Source organism: Caretta caretta, chromosome 3, assembly GCF_965140235.1.
Source record: "Caretta caretta isolate rCarCar2 chromosome 3, rCarCar1.hap1, whole genome shotgun sequence".
Taxonomy (NCBI): domain Eukaryota; kingdom Metazoa; phylum Chordata; order Testudines; family Cheloniidae; genus Caretta; species Caretta caretta.
In genome coordinates, this window is record NC_134208.1 from 208,858,812 (window position 1) to 208,885,436 (window position 26,625).

The 26,625-nt window shown below is 48.6% G+C and overlaps 1 protein-coding gene and 1 long non-coding RNA gene across 5 annotated transcripts in view; one reads left to right on the forward strand and one right to left on the reverse strand.

Annotated features, from left to right (window-relative positions):
- LOC125633282 (phosphofurin acidic cluster sorting protein 2) overlaps positions 1–26,625 on the reverse strand; it is a 115,928-nt gene that overhangs the window by 78,719 nt on the left and 10,584 nt on the right. The window lies entirely within an intron of this gene.
- On the forward strand, positions 6,521–12,961 carry LOC125633289 (uncharacterized). 2 transcript variants are annotated; one of them, XR_007355561.2, is made up of 4 exons: positions 6,521–6,729; positions 8,426–8,598; positions 11,641–11,860; positions 12,444–12,961. It is a non-coding gene; the product is annotated as an uncharacterized LOC125633289 (long non-coding RNA). The 2 variants fall into 2 exon arrangements; XR_007355560.2 differs by lacking the exon at positions 11,641–11,860 and having other exon boundaries at positions 6,525–6,729.

Consider the following 26,625-nt stretch of genomic DNA (forward strand, 5'->3'; position numbering starts at 1 on the left):
CCCCCCCAGCCTTGGGAAAGGCAGGTTGGGGCGATTCCGGCTGTGACAGAGTACTGCACACACCGCTCTCTAGCTCGTGTACGGCGAGGGGGCCTGTTCCCACGGTACCCAAGCCCCGATCTGCATGTGTCCCAAGGGCAGTAATGGGCACTGCTCTCCACCTCTCCCAGAGCCAGCCGCCTGTCTGCCTGCCCCAAATACCAGCGACCCCCAGAACAGAGCCCACTACCCCCAGCCCTACCTCGTGCCCTCTTCCCCTCTGCCCCGGAACACTCTCCTCCTTCCCTTCCCAAACCTCACTCCAAGGCAGCTTATAAACTCTACCCTGCTCTCTCGAGTGCGAGAGCTAGTCTGCGCCTTCCCTGCGTGGCCATCGCCTCCTGCTGGAGCAGCCACGCTTCGAGCAGGGCTGGCCTGTTCTGCAAAGGCCATGAAAAGCAGCACCCGGTGCTATCTGACCAGGACAGACGCCCCATGATTCCAACCGGCCCAGAAGCTAGGGGCAGTCAGCTTCTTCCCAGGGCCACTGAAATGCTTCTGATAGCCCCGACCAGAATAAGGGCTTGTCTACGCTCAGAACACGGCACAGCTGCAATGCTTCAGCGAAGACTCGGGGTGTAAAACATTAAACGGTTAACTGGTAAGTATAAGTCCTACCATTAACCCCCCTAACCGTTAACCCCCCACGCGTGGGTCTCAAACTGGTTCTCCTGAAGCAGAGACCGACCCAAGCCCCAGTCATGCCAGCTGGCCAACCCCAGCCCCGGGCCGAGCAACCCCAGCCTCCCGACCCCAGCCCCGTAGGGGGGTAAAGCAGTCCCTGGCCTCCCCCCGTGCCACCGGCAGGGTTCCGGCTGCAGTTCGGCCAGCCCAGCGTTCAAGGATACACCAACAGTGAAGCTTCCGAAGGAGCCTGCGTGGATTTAATCCAAAGCAATGGCGGTACCGGAGCGGCACTAAACCTGCAGGGCGAACAACCAACCATGAAGCCAAGCAGCTCAGCAAAACAAACACACACAGCCCAGGCCACTCTCGGCCATCAGTCCGCGGAGAACGCATGGTTGCCAGGAGGGGACCGCAGCTAGTGAAGTGAAAGAATCCACAACAACAGCTGCTCCCAGTGCATGAGAAAATGCTCCAGATCTGTTCCAGGAAGGGGCTGCTGGCCTCCTGCTGCACCCAGAGAGAGGGGCCTGGTTCCCCCCTCACCGTAGCTGTGCAGTTACCCCAGAGAGGGTGGGAGCGAGAGCTCCTCTGAGATGGCAGCCACAGCAGGGGAGGGCTCACCTGAGAGCCCCCAATGGTACACCCTAGTCACTCCTGGACCGTGCTATACCACAGCCAGCTCCAGCCCAGACTGCCCTATCCCTCCGGCCAGGAGGTCAGTACTTTCATCAGGCCAGCCCTGACCCATCTCCAGTCTGCTGGAGGCACTCAGGGGCGGGGGAGGGCGAGGAGAGGGGGCGAGGGGCTGGAGCGGGGGCATACTGGGTCAGGCGGATCCCAGAAAGGACTTGTTCGATGGCAAGGGAGGAGAGACTGTTGCCAGCAGGTCCCCAATTCACACCCAACACACAGCCTATTTGATAAGACGTGGAGGAAGGTTTATTTCCACGATCCTTGTCTCTGCCCGTCAAGTCTAGCGGCCTTTGTCACCAGACTCATGCAAGCAGAGGACACAACACAACAGCTGTTTGTAAAGAAAAGCTTTCGGATACCACGACAGACAGGGGAGACCATGCAGCTGCTTTCCCTCGCAAATAGAGGGCACACACACTTGGCAGCACCCCACCAGGCAAAGCAAGGGGGTTCTCAGACAGGCAGTTCCCTTGTTACACGAGTCCTGTCAGCACCAAAATGAGGGACGCAGCATGTCCCTGGCTCACAATTGGTGCACACACATGGCCAGAAACGCACCTGACTGGCCACAAGTAAACTCCTGACCCAGACCCACACGTATGAGTTATCTGTATGTATGTCAGATGTGTGCAACTGTACATGCTTAGCTGTGAAAATCTGACCCCGTGAGACCAACTCACAGGCCTTCTCGATTGATCTATGGTATGTTGAGACAGAGGCACCAGAACATGGACCAGACCATTTCAACAAACGCCGTGAGAGTTTCTCACACACACACACCGGCATAATATAAGGAGATGCCATTTGGAACTGCAAATAATGCTCACTCCTCTGGTTTCTGAGATCTCTAGAATCTCCAAAGGATTATTGCTTGTGACTACACATTTGATTCTTTCTTCTTTTCATTACACACACAAAATATCTCCATCATTTGAGGCTTCAAGACAGGAACACTGGTGAGTTAAGAGCTAGTTTGCATAAACCTGGGAGAAAAATCCATTCCTGGAGACATCTTGTATCACAAATTGTGTGGTAATTAGCTAGCCTCACAGAAACAGCTACAGAAGAAGAAACTTTTCTGCCCCACATGATCAAATTAACTGAGCAGAAGAAATTATTTTGGGTCCACTCATGGGCTGTCCACTACCGATGCATTTGGTGTAGGAAAAATAAATTAGCTAAAAGACCTGCTAATATCTGGATATAAAGCAATCACCTTCTCTTGGTACTTCTGGTACTGTGGGACCAGAACTCAGTGACGTGACAAGATACATTTTTCCTCTTGGGATGCAGAATATATCAGAAAACGTGAGAGCTTTCTCCTGAACTGTTAACAGAAAAAAGTGACATTCAACAGCCAGATGGCCAATAAGCTCCTGAGAAGCCTTTGCATCACTGGGAGATGCTATCCCTGCTCAGTTGATGTCGTAAAGTAACACCTGACAGTTCCACAAGGCTTCTCATCAAAACGGTGCAAAATGCTTTAAAGAGGGGAGGTCAAACAGCAGCATTATCCCCATTTTAAAGATGGGGAAACTGAGGCACAGAGCGAGGTTCAATGCAGAGTCACACAGCAAGTTAGTGACAGGCAAGAATAAAACCCAGGCCTCCTGACCCCAGTCCAGCGCGCTTGCGGCTGCCTCAGTGTCTCCCTCTGAGCTCCCAGACAACTCCCAAGATGGAGAAGTTAGGCAGCAATTCTTTCGTCTATCTTTGTTATAAGGATCCCAAGGAGGAAAACTATCAGAGGCTGAGGAACAACCTGAGGCTACTGCATTCGCTGAGGCCCAAGAAGAGCCCTGTGGCCATTCAATAAGGGTGACTGAAACAGCAAGTCTAGGTAAGGAGATCAAATGAATGGCCCGCCCCTGACTGACGCTATACAGCAGGGTAGTTGACAGGCAGCCCAAGGGCCAACTCCAGACCACCAGATGCTTTGGAACGGACTGTGGCAGCTTTTTATTTCCTTAGGATCATTATTGTTATTGTTTTTGTATTATTTTCTCTGAAGTCTGGACCTTGACCAAGAAATTTTGACCTTGCCAAAATATAAATCGATGACCCCTGCTATGTGGTATTGGTGTTGATCACAGACGTGTGAGCATACTTCACGCCTTTCAATGTCCAAATGACCAGGGCCCCAGCATGAATCCTGCGGAATGCCTCTAGAATCAAGAGTCTCTGACTTTTTTGCTTTTTAAACAAACACGCTGGGAAGCCACGTGCAGTTCCAGGCTGACAGGCAGGAAGCGAAGGGGGAGCGAGGATGGGGAGGAGCCTGCACATCTCTCTGCACAATGGATGTAATCCATCACCTCTAAAGGGATGTAGTCACGACCCCATCTGCATATTTAATAGCACAAGGCCGCCTCTTAACTGGCGCAGAGATCTATCCAACATGGCACGGGACTCCAAGGGGTGACCTCCGGAGGGATTTCACAGACGCCAGCTGCAGGCCTGCCGAAGCAGAATGTCACCGGAGAAACAATTGGCACAGCCTCCGCTAAGTCGAGGGGCAGATACGAGAGACACACAGAGTGTGCGGATCCCCTCAGAGGCTCAGTAATAAGATGAGAGCGCAGCTTTTCAATCAGGGCATGCACACTTTGCCTGAAAAGGCAAGTGTGCAGAAGAACAGAGCACCTCCCTAGGGGAATATGAAATCCAGGATAACACACACAAAATGGGTGACTTTTAGTTCAGACAGTGAATACACTCAGGGGCAGGGAGCGAGAAGGGTCTCCAGAGTTGGGCACAAGCCAGGGTGGATAAATATAAGGATTTTTTAAAATTTAAAAATCAGGAATTTTTTGTTTAAAGGATTTTTTTTTATTTATATGTTGCTGGTTCTTTTCTCTCTCTATTCTAGAGATTTAAAAGTGGAATTCCAGATTTTACATGCAGACTTCTTTTCGCCCCACAAGGTTTCACACTTACAATGCTCGCCAATGTTGACGAAGACGACAAGTTCAGGGCCTCAATGGGTATGTCTACGCTGGGGAAAAAAACGCATCCGAGCGTCTGAGAGCCTGAGTCCACTGAATCGAGCTCGTGCTGCAGGGCTGAAAATAGTGGTGTAGACATTCCCACTTGGGCTGGAGCCTGGGCATGGAGACCGGGTGAGGGGATGGGTCTCAGAGCCCGGGGATCCAGGCCGGGAAGGAACATTTACACTACTATTTTAGCCCTGTGGTGTGAGCCCCCCCAAGCCTGAGTCAGCTGACCCAGGCTCTGAGAACTGCTGCTGGTGGGTTTTTTTTTTTTGTTTGCAGTGCAGATGTGCCCATAAACATCACTGTGCAAACAAACACAAAACTGAGAAGCAAATAGTCCGTGATATACATGCAACCAACCTTCCCATATACTGAACTTCCACAGATCAGGAAAGCTGAAATGCTTTGCCCATGCTACACGGCACAGGGGATTGCAGTTTGAGACTTGTGTTCTTAAGTCACCTACATACTTTTGAAAATCCCACCCTTAGGTGCCTAACTGAGGCTCTCATTTTGGAAACTTTTGGCCTGAGGATTAATAAAGTTATTAGGAACTTTTTATATGTATTGAAAAATCAACCTAACTTTTCACAGTTAACCCTGAAGTAGTTTTGTTTGGAAGTGACAAAGGTTTTAAGGCCACTAAAAGAAAAGTTAATAAAAAATACAATTTTAGCCCCTGATGCTACAAACACTTCTGCACACGCTTCACTCCAGTGCTGGTCACATGAATTATGCACCTGGTTAAGAGGCTGCAGAATCAGAGCAGCAGGATCGTTTCAACAGTTTGCTTTTTGCATGTAGAAGTCTGTGAAGTTCCAGTAAGATCTCTTACCACAATTTACAAAAGTGGTATTTATCATTTACTTATTATACATTTTAATCTAAGGTTTCAACAGTACACATTTTCACATTTAGTTTTAAAAAGAATAAAAGAATGACCATATTGGGACAGACCAATGGTCCATCTAGCCCAGTGTCCTGTCTTCCAACAGTGGCCAATGCCAGGTGCTTCAGAGAGAATGAAGAAAAGAGGGCAATTATCAAGTGATCCATCCCATCGTCCAGTCCCAGCATCTGGCAGTCAGAGACTCAGTGACACCTGGCACATGAGCTCACATCCCCAACCATCTTGGCTAATAGCCACTGATGGGCCTAACCTCCATTAATTTATCTAATTGTTTTCTCAATCCAGTTACAGTTTTGGCCTTCACAGCATCCCCTAGCAGTGAGTTTCACAGGCTGACTATGCGTTGGTTGAAGATGTATTTCCTTTTATTTGTTTACACCTGGGGCCTATTAATTTTACTGGGTGACCCCTGGTTCTTGTGTTATGTGAGGGGATAAAGAACACTTCCCTATTCACTTTCTCCATCCCAGTCATGATTTTATAGACCTCTACCATATCCTCTCCTTGTTTTCTCTTTTCCAAACTAAATAGTCCTAGTCTTTTTCATCTCGCCTCATGTGGAAGCTGTTCTGTCCCCTTAATCGTTTTTGTTGCCCTTCTCTGTAACTTTTTCATGTCTAACACACTTTCTTTTTTTGAGATGGAGCGAGCAGAGCTGCACACAATATTCAAGCTGTGAGTGTACCATGGATTTATATAGTTGCATTATGATATTTTCTATTTTATTCTCTATCCCTTTCCTAATGGTTCCTAACAATTCTATTCGCTTTTTTGACTGCCGCTGCACACTGAGCAGATGTTTTCAGAGCACTATCCACCATGACTCAAGATCTGTTTCTTGAGCAGTAACAGCTAATTTAGACCCCATCATTTTGTATGTATAGTTGGGATTATGTTTTCCAGTGTGTTACTTTGCATTTCTCAACATTGATAATCTGATTTAAAGCAACGATTTAGACCCCCTTGACTTAAATCGCTCCACGTGGACAAACTACAACACACACACTTCAAACACCTCAACCGACACTGCTGCCCAACTTGGTAACCTTGGAGAGCTCACATTCAGCAGGTGCTGAAGGGAGGCCAGTGGCTCTAGCTAACCTGCACGCACTAAAAGGATGGCAAAGAACAACAGACTCCTACTTGTCTTTATAAACACGGTGCATGCTCACCACCCCCACACGTTAGTGACCTATTCCAGCATGGCCAGAGAGCTGCCTTGCCGGGGTCTAACCCAGCCCCAATGCAAACGTGATGAACGGCACAGCTGAGAGGACACTCAGTAACAAGGATGTGGTGCCTGAGGGAAAGGATGTTGGTTGCCACGGCAACCCAGCACATCCATGTCACCAGAGACCACCACGCGGCATACAAAGAATCCAGACAGAAAAAGCCTTTCCAGCACCTGGCTGACAGCTGCTTATCCCTGGTTATCCCACCTGCCTGCCGCAGGACCACACAAACCAAGTAAGATTAAGAAGGGTCAATATATGGAGCGGAGATCTCCAAGGAACAGGGAGGCAACTGCAGAAAGTGGGGGCAGGAGGGGGGCTCTCTGAGTCAGTACTGAGCCAAAGCCCCTGCAGAGCATTGGGAGAACCATGCTATGGAAGGTGCTGTGGTGTGGATGTTTAAATCTGTGGTCACGAACAATCCCGTAGCACCTTTCACAGCTGTATGAGTGTCGGAGGAGGGGAGTATTTGAGATGTGTGTTCTGGACAAAATCACAGTTTCAGAGCAGCATGCATAGTGTTGTATGCAGTCAAACCACTGGGGCATTCCACCACAGAAACAGCTACACTTTTGTGATCAGGGAAGTGACTCCTCTGACGGGAACTGGTAAAGTGCTTTGGGATCCTTCAGAATGGAAGGGGCAAGAAATATGTAGGATTGTATTATTATTAACTGGAGTAAGACTTCCCCAGTTTATAGCGTATGTAACCGGCCAGAGAGCAGGTAGCTGCCTGTATTTTCCCCAAGCCCAAGAAAGAACAAAAAACGTGCACAGTCTTTAAAAGCATTTTTTTTAACTCCTTGTTTATAGCGACCCTCAAAGCTTGAAACTTAAACCAGTTCCTTTTGGCCAGGTTTAAGCCCCAGTCAGACTGCAAGACCCAGTCTGTGAAGCTCCAGATTGTGATATTAGCAGATAGCAGTAAAGCTACTTCAATGACTCCCACTAAATTCTCAAACCTCTTGTAGTGGTTACACAGAATGCTACAGATAAACCTGGACCACTGGACTTTTCCCAAGGGCCTGCATTTGTACCCCCTACTGCTAGAACAGCCTTGCCCCCCCACATAATGCCCCAACCCATTCTATACCAACCCCAGCTCTGGCCTCTCTCCACGCAGGAACTTTACAGCTGAGAACCTGCAGGAATACAAGTCTCCTTGAGCGACAGATTGCAAAATGCCTTTCCTACAAGAAGGCAAGTTTTGAAATATGGATGGAACAGATGTGGCTGCACTGCTCTGTTTGCAATACCCTACAAATAAGCACTGAACCCCAGCAAGATTGCAATTGTAATCAATTTCTCTGCTTCAAAACTGTTTAGTTAGACCAGCCAGGGGAAGAAACAGCCTCTGCAGTCTCAGCTGTTGAGCAAGGCTGGGGTTATTTTAGAAAGATCTACACTGGATTTTCTGGCCGTTATTTTTGCTTTTGCAGAGTTCCTGCTGAAAGCTGTCATCAGCTACCTATCCAGCAAGACCTTTTTAGGGGAGCTCCATGCTTCAGGTGGAGCAAGAGCAGGCAGAACAGATCCTCTTTGTGTGTGTGGGGGGGGGGGGTGAGAAAACCTGGATTTGTGCTGGAAATGGCCCACCTTGATTTTCATACACATTGTGAGGAGAGTGGTCACTTTGGATAAGCTATTACCAGCAGGAGAGTGAGTTTGTGTGTGTGGGGGGGGGGGGGTGAGAAAACCTGGATTTGTGCTGGAAATGGCCCAACTTGATGATCACTTTAGATAAGCTATTACCAGCAGGAGAGTGGGGTGGGAGGAGGTATTGTTTCATGGTCTCTGTGTATATTATGTCTTCTGCAGTTTCCACGGTATGCATCCGATGAAGTGAGCTGTAGCTCACGAAAGCTCATGCTCAAATAAATTGGTTAGTCTCTAAGGTGCCACAAGTACTCCTTTTCTTTTTGCGAATACAGACTAACACGGCTGTTACTCTGAGATCCTCTTTGGCATGACATTTTTTCGCCCCTGAATACGTGCTCACTTGAGTCAAAGCAATTGCGGCCCCCCACCCGCTGTGGCAAGTTGGACTTAAATTCTGTGGCACCCTGGCAATTCTGCAGCTCAGCTCCATGGAAATCTGACAAAGGTAGGTATTTACTGAATTGCATGTGAAAATTAAGAATACAGTGAGGACAGCAGGCTTTGTATTTACTCGGGAGTTTCTTTTACACTGCCGAGGCTTGCAATTTTCTGCAGATTTCTCTATGGACAACACTGTATTAGGCTCACATAAGAGCATGAGGGTCATAGGTGCCTTAGCTACGTTTTGGCCAAGAAACTAAAAATCCCGATCACATTCATTTTCTTAAACCTGCCTGCTTGGATGCTGAAGATGGAAGAGACCTATGCGAAGATCATGCAGTACTAAGACCTATTAGGAGATCATCTCTCAAGAGTCAGCACACAGTTGCTTCCAACCATGTATTTTAGGGCAAGAAGGGGCCGATGTGATCATCTAGACTGACCAGCTGCATAACAGGCCAGAGAATTTCACCCAGTGATTCCTGAATTAAGCCCATAACCTCTGGCTTTTTGACACACATCCACTCTCGAGCTGAAGCCTTCCAGTGAGAGAGAATCCACCATACCCCTGGTTTATTCCAAATGATTAATTACCACCACTGTTTAAACTGTCAGCCTTAATTCCACTCTGAATTTGTCTAGCTTCAGCTTCCACCCATTGACTCTTGCAATGCCTTTGTCTGTTACTGAGCCTTCTACTATCAAAAAACTTCTCCAACATATGTCCTTTTCAAGCATTTTGTCAAGTGCCATCCTTTCCCCAGGAGATTATTCCACAGCTTGCTATATTTTATATCATGACTCAGGGACATGGCATTTCCAGGAACACCTGGTCGGCTTTTATGTTCTATTTGTATTACCATTCTCAAATATCACTATGCATCCCAACTACTGGACATCATTCTCTGGGTCTGCGCCTACTGTACAATGCAATGGCCACAACAACCAAGCCAGCAAGTTTTCCTGTTTTGATTTGGCATCCACATCAGCAAGAAATTAGGACCCCGTTGGGCTCCTCCTTTTGAGGATTTCTTTCTAGCAGGGCTTGGTGGGCTAGTGGAGTCCAGTCCTCTTCCCCAACTCCCCTTTCATTTATTTTCAATAGCACCTACAAGTTTACTAGGAGCTTCACCAAAAACAAACACTGATCTCTCCCTCCAGGAGCTTATGATCTAAATGAGGGGCACGTGACATATACCAGGCAGGAAATAGGATCAGAACAGACAAATGCTTGCAGGTGTCAGTATATTACTTAATAAAGCACACACACACACTTTGTAGGTGATGCTACAGCAGTGGGTACAGGCTTGGAAAGATTAAGAGGAGGTCTCTTCAGCAGACAGAGTAGGGGAAAAAACGTAACAGGTCTGAAGTCTTAAATTACTGGCATAGTGGACAGGGGGCAGGAGCAGAAGATGCCATATAGCTTGATTTTACTAAAGTGTTTAATACAGTCCCACATGATAGTCTCATAAGCAAACTAGGGAAATGTGGTCTAGATGAAGTTATTATAAGGTGAGTGCACAACTGGCTGAAAGACCCTTACTCAGAGAGTAGTTATCAATGTCAAGCTGGGAGGGCCTATCTAGTGGGAGCCCTCAGGGGTCAGTGCTGGGTCCGGTATCATTCAGTATTTTCATTCATGACTTGGATAACAGAGTGAAGAGTATGCTTATAAAGTTTGCAAAGGACACCAAGTGGGCAGGCGTTGCAAACACTTTAGAAGACAGGATTAGAAATCAAAGCTACCTTGAACAAATTGGAAAATTGGTCTGAAATCTAAGATGAAATTCAGTAAAGAGAAATGCAAAGTACTTCATTTAGGAAGGAAAAAATCAAATGCACAGCTCCAAACTGGGGACTAGCTAGCTAAGCAGGAGTACTGCTGAAAATGATCTGGGGAGTGTAGCGGATCACAAATTGAACGAGACAACATTGTGATGCAGTTGCAAAAAAGGTTAATATTCCAGGGTGTGTTAACAGGACTGTCGCGTGTAAGACACAGGAGGTAACTGTTCTGCTCTATCCTGCACTGGTAAGGCGTCAGCTAGGGTACTGCTTCCATATCTGGGCATCATGTTTTAGGAAAGATGTGGACAAACTGGAGAGAGAGGCCAGAGGAGAGCAACAAAACGACCAAAGCTTAAGAAAACCTGACCTACGAGAGAAGGTTAAAAACAACTGGCATGTGTAGTCTTGAGAAGAGACGACTACTGGGGACCTGATACCAGTCTTCAGTTATGCGAAGGGCTGTTATAAAGAGGATAGTGATCAATTGTTCTCCATGTCCACGGAAGGTAGGACAAGTAGTAATGGGTTTGATCTGCAGCAAGGGAGAGTTAGGTGTGATATTAGCAAACACTTTCTAATTCTCAGCCCTGGTCTACACTAGGACTTTAGGTCGAATTTAGCAGCGTTAAATCGATGTAAACCTGCACCCGTCTACACGATTAAGCCCTTTATTTCAACTTAAAGTGCTCTTAAAATCGATTTCCTTACTCCACCCCTGACAAGTGGATTAGCGCTTAGATCGGCTTTGCCAGGTCGAATTTGGGGTACTGTGGATACAATTCAACGGTATTGGCCTCCGGGAGCTATCCCAGAGTGCTCCATTGTGACCGCTCTGGACAGCACTCTCAACTCAGATGCACTGGCCAGGTAGACAGGAAAAGAACCGCGAACTTTTGAATCTCATTTTTTACCAGCGTGGCAAGCTGCAGGTGACCATGCAGAGCTCATCAGCAGAGGTGACCGTGATGGAGTCCCAGAATCGCAAAAGAGCTCCAGCACGGACCGAACGGGAGGTACGGGATCTGATCGCTGTTTGGGGAGAGGAATCCGTGCTATCAGAACTCCGTTCCAGTTTTCAAAATGCCAAAACCTTTGTCAAAATCTCCCAGGGCATGAAGGACAGAGGCCATAACAGGGACCCAAAGCAATGTCGCGTGAAACTTAAGGAGCTGAGGCAAGCCTACCAGAAAACCAGAGAGGCGAACAGCCGCTCCGGGTCAGAGCCCCAAACATGCCACTTCTATGATGAGCTGCATGCCTTTTTAGGGGGTTCAGCCACCACTACCCCAGCCGTGTTGTTTGACTCCTTCAATAGAGATGGAGGCAACATGGAAGCAGGTTTTGGGGACGAAGAAGATGATGATGATGAATGATGATGAGGAGGAGGAGGTTGTAGATAGCTCACAGCAAGCAATCGGAGAAACCGGTTTTCCCCGACAGCCAGGAACTGTTTCTCACCCTGGACCTGGAGCCAGTACCCCCCGAACCCACCCAAGGCTGCCTCCTGGACCCGGCAGGCAGAGAAGGGACCTCCGGTGAGTGTACCTTTTAAAATACTATACATGGTTTAAAAGCAAGCATGTGAAAGGATTAATTTGCCCTGGCATTCGCTGCTCTCCTGGATGTACTCCCAAATCCTTTGCAAAAGGTTTCTGGGGAGGGCAGCCTTATTGCATCCTCCATGGTAGGACACTTTACCACTCCAGGCCAGTAACACGTACTCAGGAATCATTGTACAACAAAGCATTGCAGTGTATGTTTGCTGGCGGTCAAACAACATCCGTTCTTTATCTCTCTGTGTTATCCTCAGGAGAGTGAGATACCATTCATGGTCACCTGGTTGAAATAGGGTGCTTTTCTTCAGGGACACTCAGAGGTGCCTGTTCCTGCTGGGCTGTTTGTCTGTGGCTGAACAGAAATGTTCCCTGCTGTTAGCCACGGGGAGGGGGGAGGGTTGAGGGGGTAGCCACACGGTGGCGGGAGGCAAAATGCGACCTTGTAACGAAAGCACATGTGCTATGTATGTAATGTTAACAGCAAGGTTTACCCTGAAAGTGTAGCCACTGTTTTATAAAATGTGTCTTTTTAAATACCAGTCCCTTTTTTTTTCTCCACCAGCTGCAGGTGTTTCAACTATCACAGGATCTTCTCCTTCCCAGAGGCTAGTGAAGATTAGAAAGGAAAAAAAAAACGCACTCGTGATGAAATGTTCTGAGCTCATGCTGTCCTCCCACACTGACAGAGCACAGACGAATGCGTGGAGGCAAATAATGTCAGAGTGCAGGAAAGCACAAAATGACCGGGAGGAGAGGTGGCAGGCTGATGAGAGGGCTGAAGCTCAAATGTGGCGGCAGCATGATGAGAGGAGGCGGGATTCAATGCTGAGGCTGCTGGAGGATCAAACCAGTATGCTCCAGTGTATGGCTGAGCTGCAGCAAAGGCAGCTGGAGCACAGACTGCCACTACAGCCCCTGTGTAACCAACCGCCCTCCTCCCCAAGCTCCATAGCCTCCACACCCAGATGCCCAAGAATGCGGTGGGGGGCGGCCTCCGGCCAACCAGTCACTCCACCACAGAGGATTGCCCAAAAACAGAAGGCTGGCATTCAATAAATTTTAAAGTTGTAAACTTTTAAAGTGCTGTGTGGCATTTTCCTTCCCTCCTCCACCACCCCTTCTGGGCTACCTTGGTAGTCATGCCCCTGTTTGTGTGATGAATGAATAAAGAATGTATGAATGTGAAGCAACAATTACTTTATTGCCTCTGCAAGCAGTGATCGAAGGGAGGAGGGGAGGGTGTTTAGCTTACAGGGAAGTAGAGTGAACCAAGGGGCGGGGGGTTTCATCAAGGAGAAACCAACAGAACTTTCACACCGTAGCCTGGCCAGTCATGAAACTGGTTTTCAAAGCTTCTCTGATGCGTACCGCGCCCTCCTGTGCTCTTCTAACCGCCCTGGTGTCTGGCTGCGCGTAACCAGCAGCCAGGGGATTTGCCTCAACCTCCCACCCCGCCATAAACGTCTCCCCCTTACTCTCACAGATATTGTGGAGCGCACAGCAAGCAGTAATAACAGTGGGAATATTGGTTTTGCTGAGGTCTAAGTGAGTCAGTAAACTGCGCCAGCGCGCCTTTAAACATCCAAATGCACATTCTACCACCATTCTGCACTTCCTCAGCCTGTAGTTGAACAGCTCCTGACTACTGTCCAGGCTGCCTGTGTACGGCTTCATGAGCCATGGCATTAAGGGGTAGGCTGGGTCCCCAAGGATACATATAGGCATTTCAACATCCCCAACAGTTATTTTCTGGTCTGGGAATAAAGTCCCTTCCTGCAGTTTTTGAAACAGACCAGAGTTCCTGAAGATGCAAGCGTCATGTACCTTTCCCGGCCATCCCACGTTGATGTTGGTGAAACGTCCCTTGTGATCCACCAGTGCTTGCAGCACTACTGAAAAGTGCCCCTTGCGGTTTATGTACTCGCCGGCTTGGTGCTCCGGTGCCAAGATAGGGATATGGGTTCCGTCTATGGCCCCACCACAGTTAGGGAATCCCATTGCAGCAAAGCCATCCACTATGACCTGCACATTTCCCAGGGTCACTACCCTTGATATCAGCAGATCTTTGATTGCGTGGGCTACTTGCATCACAGCAGCCCCCACAGTAGATCTGCCCACTCCAAATTGATTCCCAACTGACCGGTAGCTGTCTGGCGTTGCAAGCTTCCACAGGGCTATCGCCACTCGCTTCTCAACTGTGAGGGCTGCTCTCATCTTGGTATTCATGCACTTCAGGGCAGGGGAAAGCAAGTCACAAAGTTCCATGAAAGTGCCCTTACGCATGCGAAAGTTTCACAGCCACTGGGAATCGTCCCAGACCTGCAACACTATGCGGTCCCACCAGTCTGTGCTTGTTTCCTGAGCCCAGAATCGGCGTTCCACAGCATGAACCTGCCCCATTAGCACCATGATGCATGCATTAGCAGGGCCCATGCTTTCAGAGAAATCTGTGTCCATGTCCTGATCACTCACGTGACCGCGCTGACGTCGCCTCCTCGCCCGGTATTGCTCTGCCAGGTTCTGGTGCTGCATATACTGCTGAATAATGTGTGTGGTGTTTAATGTGCTCCTAATTGCCAAAGTCAGCTGAGCGGCCTCCATGCTTGCTGTAGTATGGCGTCAGCACAGAAAAAAGGCGCGGAACGATTGTCTGCCATTGCTCTGACGGAGGGAGGGGTGACTGACGACATGGCTTACAGGGAATTAAAATCAACAAAGAGGGTGGCTTTACATCAATGAGTATTTCAGGCAGGACTTCACGGAGAAATGGTGCACTTAAGTAATTGTTCTTAGTGGAACAAGCAGGTTGGTCTGGCCTCTGATTGATACATGGCTAGATTTACCTCGCTGCACCTTCTCTGTGAGTGACTGCAGTGTGACCTAGAGGAATGAGTCCCCTAGACGGGGGAGGGGGGAAAGCAAATGAGTACAAAACAAATCTGGTTTATTTCTTGTTTTGATCCACTCCATCTATCTTTTACATCTTTGGCTGGCAGCAGACGGTGCAGAAGGACTGCAAGCCATCCACATCTCATGGTTGCCAGGAGCACCTCGGACATGACGATGACGGCTACCAGTCCTATTGCACCGTCTGCTGCCACAAGGCAAGGGGTTGCTGCTGCTGTGTAGAAATGCAGTACTATGTCTGCCAGCACCCAGGAGACATACGGTAACGGTTAACTGAGCAGGTTCCATGCTTGCCGTGGTATGGCGTCTACACAGGTAACTCAAGAAAAAAGGCGCAAAACGATTGTCTGCTGCTGCTTTCACAGAGGGAGGGAGGGAACGGGGGCCTGACGATATGTACCCAGAACCACCCGCGACAATGTTTTAGCCCCATCAGGCATTGGGATCTCAACCCAGAATTCCAATGGGCAGCGGAGACTGCGGGAACTGTGGGATAGCCACCCACAGTGCAACACTCCGGAAGTCGATGCTTGCCTCGGTACTGTGGAAGCACTCCGCCGAGTGAATGCACTTAATGCACTTAGAGCATTTTCTGTGGGGACACACACACTCGAATATATAAAACAAATTTCTAAAAAACCGACTTCTATAAATTCGACCTAATTTCGTAGTGTAGACATGCCCTCAGGGTAGCTAAGCTCTGGAACAGGCTTCCAAGGGAGGTTGTGGTTTTTAAGAAGAGGTTGGATAAATATATGTCAGGGATGGTCTAGCTTTACTTGGTCCTGCCTCAGCGCAGGGGGCTGGACTTGGTGAATTCGAGATCCCTTCCAGGCCGACAGTTCTACTATTCTAACAAGACTCTCCTCCTTCCATTGAGTTCGACGTAGGAGCAGCAAGCGACAGCAGACAGACAGTGTAGCAATTCGGCTGCCTCTAGCTGGATGAACTCCCAGCTTGAGTTAGGTGTCACCCCTCTGCCCAGACATCCATCCTGCCCTATACCATAGCATCCATCCAATACCTCGCCAGCAGTCCCTGTAGAGGGAGTGGGAATGTAATAACCAGTTCTGTCCCTCATACCCAGGAGTCCTTGCTCCAGTAATCTGACCCTCTAGATTGGTCTCTCAAACTCATCTTTGTTTTCCTCTTGATGCAGATTACAAACAGCGAGACGCAAACAGCACATTTATATGGAACGAGACCCGATCCTGTTTAAGCAACACAGTGAGTGACCCCAGATCCAGGAGCCATTAGTCTAGCAAAACAAGCTCTGCTAGCCAACGCAGAGGGCAAGAAACTCTGCAAGTCCTAAAACAGACTAGAATCTCCTTCGTAGAGGCTAATGGCTCCCATTCAAAGGTTACTAACGCAATAACAGTGGCCAAAATCCTCAAACCTGGAGGCCTAAGTGAGGCTCAAAATAAACAAGGCCTGACTTTCAAAATGCTCAGTTCCCCGTCCCCATGCCCAGTTCGAGTGACCACCTTTTCAAAAGGCAAAAAGTAGGACACAGGCAGGCTGCGAGCAGCCCCTGGCCCGTGTCCCCACCCCCCAGAGCGTTGGTGCAGGAAGCTCTTGTGGCCAGCCACTGGAAGATAGACCTTTAAGTGCACATTGCTAGGCAGACATCCACAAAGGGCCATGGCTGGGATGCAGCACGATCTTGTTTTCTCTGCACTTTCAACGTATTTGCAAGGGAGCTAAAGCAAAATAAAAACATTTTAAAATATCCTTCCTAAGGAGTTGACAGTTCATTTTATGTAGAAAATCATTACGTTTGCACCAATTGAGAAGGCTTTACAAACACACACACACGGGTTGCCAGAATGTTGCACATCCACCACCCATATAAACACTGAACTACAGAGCCCCCCCGCTGTCCCCCTCCTCACTGCCTAACAGCTGGATGTACAGATGCACTATTTCAAGCCTGAGATTCAAAACAAGCATCAGGAATTGCTGACCAGACTGTTTTGCGTTTTGCTTTGGGTGCCATGTTGGCTGCTCGGATGGCTCGGCCTGCCACCCATCATTAGGGCGTTCACCTTTACTTTCAAAACCTTTTTGCAAAATGGAACATGCTGCTGAAATTTTTGGTATGTTTGGTTTTTTTTCCCTGCTGCCTCCAACCTATTCCACCATCAGCATCGTCTCCTCTGCAAATGGCCAAGTGCGCACTCCACTGGCCGCGCAGCCGCTATGGAGGCGATTGTGAAATAGTTCTGTCCAAGTGGCCTGTGAATGGCTTCGTTAACTAGAGAAGCAGAGGATAAGCCGGGTATCCCAAGATAACGATTGATGTCCAGAGCGTTCCTGGGGGCAGCGGTCCTTTCTCCATGAATTTAAACCAACCTGAATTCTGAAAGATCCTAGCATTGTGTGGACCCTTCCAGACCACCAACCTTTGTGTCGTGTAAACCTGCCACGGTGGGTGACAAGCCTTGGAGAAATACCCCTTTTTTTGTGAATTCTGAGCCCTGATGGGGGTGGGGGGAAGAATAGGCACATGGATTCCATCAGTTGCCCCAGTACAATTTGGGAACCCACTGTGTGCAAAGCCATCAATAACATCCTGGACATTACTCAGCTTTGCACCCTGGTGCAGCAGTCCCTTGTTCCTGGCACCACATGCCTGCATGACAGTGGCCCCAACGGTCAATCTTCCCACACCAAATTGGTTGGCTATGGACCAGTAGCATTGGGGGTGCCAGCTTTCAGAGGGCAGTGTTGATCCCACGAATATGTCGTCGCCATCCTGAAATTCCCTTGCCACTGCTGGTCATCCCAAGTCTGCAGAAAAATCCTTCTCCCCCCCAGCCCAGTCTGCTCTGGCTTTCCAAGCCCAGAAATGGCGCTGCGCCCTAAGAAGCTGCTCTGGGAACTGCCCTCTACTGTCAGTGACTTGGCATCTCCCTTGCCTGGGCCCCAGCTCCACTGCCACTGAAGATCCTCCTGCTTTGGGAGGAGCTGCTGCTGCTGCCACCACCACATCGTCTGCTCCGCAGTGCAGCTGGCCGAGTCCTGAGCCGAACTTGTCCAGCTCCGAGTGCAGGATGCAGCCTGAGCAGCATGCTGGGTCTATGTGGGCCACCTACCATTTGAAGATGGTGCTAGCCCGTCCCTGAAGGAAGCACGGGGCAGCGACAGATGAAGCATGGAATTCTTTAAAAAGCATGCCTTCCACTCTGCATGCCACAGGGCACAGCCAGGAAAATCCCAGAACGTTCACTGCCCGGTAGCAACGCAAAGGAACACGGGATAGCCTCGGCGAATGCCACGTCCTCAGTGCCCAGAAAAACCGCGGTTGTGCTAACACAAGGGTACGCGTTGACAGAGGACAGGCTGTCCCATGGGCACGCTATCCGGGGGGCCTCATACAATGTGCATCACCAAACACACTGCAAAAAGCTGTCGATTGAACCATCCTGTCCCCGTGTAGAGATTAAATTTACAACTGCTTGCTGGTGCTATGTGGCTGGGGGGGGCACCCAGCGATCACCTTCTTCCACTCTCCCTTGAGCCCAGGGCCCTTTGTTATCATTGAATCAATACAACACAGGAAAAACAGCCCTTAGCTAGCAACGTCAAACATCCTAACTTGCAGTTGAATCCCTTTCCTGTCCACAGTCCTTCCCCAACCCTCTATTCACAAGGCGTTTGTGGGGCCCGGTGGCTGAGAGCACCCCCCACAGCCTCTGCCAGATCATCATTCCCTCCCCTTCATGGTGCTCTAAGCATTGCAGTGACACTGCGAGGGCTGTTGCGTTGGACGTGGTACATACACACAGTGGGAGGCAGCCCCAGTCCAGATGCGTTTACAGTCTAAATAGATGGACAGAGTGTGGTAGAAGAGACGGGTTATCTCCCTTTTGGTGCCTCATGCTCTGGTTCTTGAGTGGCCGAGCCGTTTCTTACAACACTTGCCTATGCGTCAGCATCAAAGAAACCGCTTATTGAGTAGCAGGTCTGTGCTTGGCCCGTTTGTCTCGGAGAACGGCTGCTAATAACCCCTGATGGTGAAATGGTTAGACAAATGAAACAAGCTGTCTGAGAAGGGAGTGAAGTGAGCTTTCCAAAACATCACATTCCAAACTTCCTTTGTGTGTCCACGCTTCTCCCTCCATCACTTCCGTGTCCCGCCCCCGAGGGCCATTTCGAGCCTGGAACCACACGATTTCTGGTGTCCAGCTGAGGAGAGGTGGAGTGTCGTGGCTGTTTCCCAACCTCTAGCGGAGTTGCCCCCTTTCTGGATGCCGTTCAGTCCTCTCTTGCAGGGGTGATTTCTCTCCTGGGCTCCTACAAATGCTTCTGAAGAACAAAAAGCCTTGGAAGTGGGCCAGACTACATCAAAGGCCAGACATGCTCTGGAAACTCTTAACTCCTTCCCCTTTTTAGGTGACCCAAGGCGAACACTTGCTGTCCTCTCATTGTATTTGGTATATTTTTCAGGAGCCTGCAGCAAGCACCCTATATGTATGGCTTCCCCATTGTGCAGCACCTCTCTCACTATGGGAAGGCTGTATTTAAATGGGCCAGTGCGGAGATGTTGGGGCAAGCAGGTCTGATGGTCACCATTGTGGCACTGCAGAGGAAGTGAGGTAGGTCGCTCGGGCAGCTAGGACAAAAAACACTCGGCTTGGCAGGTCCAAACCAGCACCTCACTCTACCTGCAAACCAGTCCTCAGCCAGTGCAGATCCAGGAGCACAGCTGTAATGGGCTCTCTGGCTGAGCTGGTGTTTAGGAGGCCAGCTGCTGTATTCGGCGCCAGCTGGCTGTCCCAAAGTAGCTGGGGATCCGGTGACACACCCTGCTGGGGGTGCTGTGCAGATGAAAAATAGCTGGCAAGTTTGGAATTGGAAGGCTGTCTGTAAATGTCATGTCTATAACTGCCCAGCTGTCCTCTTAGGTTCCCAGGACACGAAATGGAGCCACTATCAGTGTGTGTCTGGTGGTGGTGGGAGGGGGTTCTCTCTCTCTCTCTTTTACTGGATAGTACTTTTTGCTTTGGGTGACCTGGACAAACCTGCAGTGTCTGGCAGGGAGTAAGTTGGGCCCTGCCCTCTGTACTCAGAATTTCCCCTGGAAGGAAATTTATTTCTGGGAAGCAGGAAATTTGCAAGAGGCCAACTCTGTTTCATCCCTGGGAGTAGGATGACCACTCATCCCGAATTGGGCAGGACAGTCCTGAAATGCAGAGTACAAGTCCTGGTCCCGGGCTGAATGACTCCGGAACAGCAAGTATCCCGGATTCCCTGCAGCACCGCTCCAAGCCTGCCAGAGGCTCGGGGTGGTGCCAGGCTCTTTTGGGGGGGAGGGGAGGCTGAAGTGGGCCCAGCCCCCCTTGCCATGAGACTCCGCCCCGCTCCTCTTCCCCCCAAAAACCCCACCCTTGGCCAAGCCGGAGCTGGGCCATGCTAAGAGCCACGTAGGGACCCCGCAGTGCTGTGGGGAGCCCCAGGCCCTCCATCTGCCCTTGGGGGTGGGGACACGGGCCAGGGGCTACTCACAGGGCTCCTGCCTGTGTCCTACTTTTGCCTTTTGAAAAGGTGGTCACTCGAACTGGGCATGGGGATGGGGAACTGAGCATTTTGAAAGTCAGGCCTTGTTTATTTTGAGCCTCACTTAGGCCTCCAGGTTTGAGGATTTTGGCCACTGTTATTGCGTTAGTGACCTTTGAATAGGAGCCGCTGGCTTCTAAGAAAGAGACTTTAGCACTGTGCCTAGCAATGTGCACTTAAAGGTCTTTATTCCAGGGGCTGGCCACAAGCGTTTCCTGCACCAACGCTCCTCCCCAGACAGCAAAGAGACCCAGGGTCTCAGCAGCGCTCCCAGCCGCAAGATGCAGGACTTCTGGAGTAATGTCGCAGCAAGTGTGATAAACTGGAATCCAGGGGCCAGTGGATAAGTGGGGGTAGGGGCCGTCCAGTCCACTTGCCTCCAGAGCAAGGGAGGGCACACACATAACCAGGTCAGTAACAGTCATCTGCAAAGCAGTGTGGGATAGCCACTGGACAAGTGCCAAAGTAGTCTGCAGCAGTATTCGATGCACAAGAACAACCGCCTGGACTAACTCACTTCAGAGCAAAGTAAGTTGACTTTGAAAGAGGACTCCACAGTAGGCGATAAAAGTGCAATTAATTGTAGCACACTGACTCCACAAACTACATGAGCATTTTCAGCACAGATTACCTCGGTTTAGTTCAGATAAACCCTTGCAGAGTGGCTCATTTGCATTCCTAAGAGCGGGGTGCAGCAGAGCTAGCTAGAAGCAGACAGTGCAAGGGATGCAGGTGAAGAGACACGACAGGGAACAGCAGCAGTGCTGTGTGTATTTGCTCACCTCATGCAGGCAAGGTACATTCTAGCGGCACTGTTTGGTTCTGAGCAGAGACTGAGTGTGCTCTGCTCCAAACCACCTGGGTTGTATTGGTCCAGGAAACTGAGCATCAGCCGGCTGTGGGCGGGGGTGTCTGATCTCAGCTCAGGAGGCTGGTGAACGGTGTGGGATTTCCCAGCGTGGGATTTCCCAGCATACCTCATGGAGTTAGGAACTCAAAAGCCCTAATTTAACTTTCCTATCATTGTGGCTTAGAAACTTTGTTCGGCTTTAAGCTATCAGATTTGCTCTGAAGGCAAAGATTAACACGTTTTTTTCAGACACAGCTGAAAGAAACTAGATGCGTAACAGGTCTTTAACACGCAGGGTAATTTTTTAAACTGATTTAACTGTTGGTTTCCTCCTAGCTCAAACACAGTTCCTGCCCTCTAAACATTTCATTCGGCTAAGTCTCCTTGAAAACTCATTGGCCATGCCTGTCTTTGGGGAAATGGGTTGTAATTAAGCAAAGTCATTAATTTTTGTATGATTTGGGACCCCAATCCTACTTCTATTGATGTCAATAGGAGGTTTTTTGCCATTGTCTGCAGTTGCATCAGGATTGGACACAAGGTGAATGTGCCACGGCCTTTTGGATGGTTGAAGCTTAGAGAAAACAAAGGTCCTTCTCGGGCAGATAAACAGATGTGCCTTGAGCTCAGTTAGCAGAGTCCTGCATTTCGGGCACTGTCAAACCCAGGTTTCTCACTCCAGCACTGCCATGTTACATGGTTTATTCGGGAAAGTGGAAAGCCTTCCCAACGAGAACCTTTTAGCCACAATGCGACTAAGGAGGGCTTGGTTTTCATCTCCCTTTTAATAAGGGAAAGGAAAAAAATCAGCATGTCTTCAGCCTTTCACGGTTCTAGCTCACTGAGGGCTGGACCAGAGCCCTGAAAATCCATCAAACTGAACAAGTGCTTTTACGTTAACATTTTAAAACGGCCCCTTTTGACATTTTTACAAGCAATTTAATAGTAACTGGGCAGATGGCCACACAAATTGTCACATAAAACCATAAAATCCTTTTTACACTGGCTCACATGCAAGAAACAGTTTTCAAGGACAAGAGGTGCCTAGTTTTCTAAAACAGTTTACAATTCTGTTAGCGAAAACCAGAGGAGAAATAAAGGCAGCCCCAGACGAGGAAGACAGCCTGTCTCCCCAAACCAGTCAGGGTTACTTTTCACAAGTGAAAGTAAAATACCAGGATCTGGTAAAATTCCCCACCAAAATTCCCCTATAGATCAAAGGGGCAAATGCACATGCTCAATTTCAAGAGGCGGCAAATGAGCCTGATGGGAAGCAGGTGTCCCAGGCCCTGCCCCAATATCACAGTGACTCAGACAAAGCCACCCATCATTGGGCCAGCGGTCAGGTGGAGAGAACGCTGACATCCCTTGGATAAGCATTCTTATGGGCCAGCTTTTCAAAGGGATTGCAGTTAAGGCACAGAGGTTCAGTAACTTGGTTGGTAGGCAGTGTCCCGGGGGTTAGGCACTGGCTGTGAAACCAAGCGAGCCAACCAAGTTCTAATGTAGGGGCTAACAGCCTGTCACGACCGAGGACTTCTCAGCAGCATTTGGAGCACAGGCAGGGTGCCTGGCTAACCTAGCTATACAGCACGTGTGTACTTGGTCAGGTGGACACTGAATGAGATGGGGCTCCTCAGCAGCCTGGCAGCTTGGCCAGTATCCTCCACGTCTTCACATTAATAATATTGCGATCCAGCCGTCCTAGGTATTGAAAGTTTTGTGGTGGGAACCCCAGACCCTTAAGGTAGTAAGATGGCCAACACCTATTGAAAGTCACTGGGCAGTGGGTGCCTAACACCCTTCGGTACATTAGAAAATCCCAGCCTTAGAACTATACTTCCACTTGCTTTCACAAGAAGAAATGTAATCTCCACACACACAAACCCCGCCCCCCAGAAATTCCCAACACACTGAGGTCACTAAAGGACAATAGACTTTCTTATTACATCATTTACAAATCCCAAGCACTTCAAAAGCAAGACACAGAACAGCCAACACATAAAGGCCATACACTCAACCAAGGAAAGGTAGGGAGGGTCCAGTGGACTGGGAATCAGGACACATGGGTTCTCTGCCATTGGCCTGCTATGGGACCTTGAGCAAGTCACTTCATTTCTTTTGTGTCTCTGTTTCCTGCACCATTCCTCGGCTTATCCATCTACACTGTAAGCTCTTCAGGGCAAGGATAGAGGTGCACTATCCAGCACCCCTGGGGTCCTGATCTCAGCTGGGGCCTCTAGGTCCTACTGTAATACCATCATAACAATTCCCACATCATAAACCCATCCAGTACAGATCAGATATTTGTATTCTGTTGACACTCGACATGCTAGATGGTGTCCAGATAGAGGAAGAGCGCACCTGCCCTGAACAGCTGGTATTCCAAGGTAACATCCAAAGGGTGCGGGGAAAGAGGTGATGGAGCTTATATACTGTCTTCTCTCATTCAATAAAAATTCATCATTCAGCGTGTGTCTAATAAAGCTGTAAGGCTCGGTCTACACCGATTTGTCTCCATATAGACATTTCAGGCAGGGCTGCAAGTTTTTAAAGCTGAAATAGTTCTGCCAGTACAATTCCTACTCTGGACGTCGTCATCACGCTGGGATAGCTACTCTCCCCAGGAGAAGCACTTTTATAGAGATAAGTGCAGCATACTACAGGGATTGGACCAGCATAGCTAACGCACAAGTTGTTTTAATTTCAACATTTCCCCCTTCTCCTCCCCCCAGATCTGAAGGAAGTCACATTTCTCCACCAGCGGCCCCCAAATCCATTGCTGTTCTTTGAGGGAATTTTAACAAGTACACTCAGCACAGTTCTTATTTGTATGACTCAGCAGGTGGATTCCACTTTTCCCAGCACAAAAGAGCACAGAAGGACGTGAAAACAGAGCTCTGCCTCTGGAAAGCTAGAGAGCTAACAGACTGTGATGTGGCACCTGTTGCTAAATGATGGCGCCACTGTTTCCACGGGCAAAAGCATGATGTCTTAATGAGCTAACATGTCAAAGCATGAAAAGTGAATACAACTGGACCATTTATGGCCTTAAATAGACTATGGGAAAAGGTGCTTTGCTAACAAATTCTAAATATGCTTTTAAAACCCCAATGCAGCCAGGACAAGTCCCAGGATTGGCCAGCAAGCCAAAAACCAACTGGGAAAATATTCTGTTTGGTTCCAGCAAACAGGAAAAGTCCACGTTGGGCCAGCTTGGGGGGCGGAGGGGAGGGAAGTGGCTTTACAGCCAGGGATTAGGGCATTTGCCTGGGATGTAGGAGACCCAGGTTTGAACCCCCACTCTGAACAGGGACTTGAAGTCAGAGGTTCCCACTCCCAAGGGAGCATCCTAACCACCCAGCTATAGCTATTCTGGGATGGTCTGCTCTCAGTTTCTCCCGCTGAAGTTGTTCCACTTTGTGTAAATATTTAAATATTCATTGGGTCAGAGAGACGGTGTGAGAATGACTGTCTAGCTTGGTGGTTAAGGCACTCACCCAGGAGATATGGGTTCAAATATCTCCTCTGAATCAGACAGAGGCCGCCCTAGTTATAGGGGCCATGATGGAGGGGCAGCTGGGACAAACCTGCCAAGCTAGGCCTATGAGGAGGGGGCGTGGCATGCTGAAATTTTGCCTAGGGTCTCAGATTGCCTTGAGCAGCCTCTGGACAGACAGCAGATGTGAATCCACATCTCCTACCTCCCAGGTGAGGGCCTTAAATCCCAAATGTAGCCTAGAGGCTCTATTTAGTTGCAAATCAACATGTTTTAATGGTTCCCAACCAATGAGAATCAACCTCTCTTCAGGAAAGAGTACAAATTGCAAAAACAGATTCAAAATGATTTCCATCAAGCCACCATGCTAGCTAGTTACAATTTGAAGAGTAAGAGTGTGGTGGTGACATTCTACAGGAAAGGATACAAGGAACAGGAACAGAAGACATGAATATGGGTATTTGCTACACGTCTCCAGGAGAGGGAAATGAAAGCTTCTTGGACCAGCTCCCACAGTAATCTAAAACTACAGAAAATCCCCCAGCAATGGGATACGACTTAACAGGTATCAGGAAGAAAATTCCTAAATTACAGGATTTACTCTAGGCACATACATTATGTTCTGGAAAGTTGGGATTTCAACTAAAGTAGCTACCCGGACTCAGCTTCTGAGGGGCAGAGAACGAGCAGATGAGAAAAACTGCAACGGTTGGAACCAGGATCTACGGTGCAATAAAGGGTGAGAGCGTCAAAGCAGCAACCATCAAGGTATGACCTTTCAGAAAAGCACATTTGGGGCAATTCAGAAAATATCCAAGTGAAATGGGAGGAAACATGGAAATTCACGAGTATAGCAAAAGAAAATTCTAGGAACCCCTGAAAGCACAACAAATCACAGAGCCTCTGAAAAAGAATGCAAGGAATAAAATTTGGCCAGTGCGGCTCCACAAGGAACTGACTCAAAGATCTGGGGACACTCGCAAACCTGTCCTGAAAATGGAAAAGCAGAGACATCATCAGACAAGAAGACTCATTCACTGAGGCTTGCAGGGAAAGACAGGAGCAGGGGGGAAAAGCAGTAAGTCAGTAGTGTCAAAGAGAATATGAAGGGCTTTCAGAACAAAGGGCAAGTGGCAGTAGGAAGAAAGTAGGTTCGTTAATAAGTGCGGGAGGCAGAATTAATGGATTACTCAAAAATGACTGAACTGCTTTTTAAAAAGCATAAAAAAATACAGAAAAGATCTTTGAACATGGGTAAGAAAGATCTTGTAAAAATAGAAGTCAGCTGATCTGAGTGACATGCACTCAGGAACCGAGGGACTTTGCTGCACCTATCTTTGAACCACCACTGGAAACGGGAATTCCAAGAGACAGGCAAAAAAAACAAACGCAGAACCATTTTTTAAGAAGTGCATTATCCTGGAAATTATGGCCCTGGAAATCCTGCCTCTACTCCAACTAATCCAATGGAACAAGGTATTAAGAGAAAAAAATGGAGTCACAGAACTATGAGCAATAGGCAGCATGACTGCAGGTTATAAAGAGCACTTGTCAATCAAATGTGATTGATTTTAGAAAGAAGTGAAAAGCAAATGGCTGACAGGAACTCAGTAGCTGTAATATACACACATGAATTTTAACAGCGCTTTTGATATTGTCTCAAAATCAGATATTGAAAAATTCAGAATTGTGTAGCTAGGAATGCTACCAGGTGGACTGAAAACTGGTTAAAAATACAAAGAAGCCATAATAGGCAGGGCATCAAATTTGGGGAAGTGTCTAGCAGAGAACACCATAAGCACTCAGTCTTTGGTCTAGTCTTACAGGAGGTTTGCAAGGCAACAGGGTGGCAAAAAGGCCAATATAATTTCAGGCTTCATCTGTGGAGGGTGATCACATCATGGAGCCGGCAATTAATAGATTCTC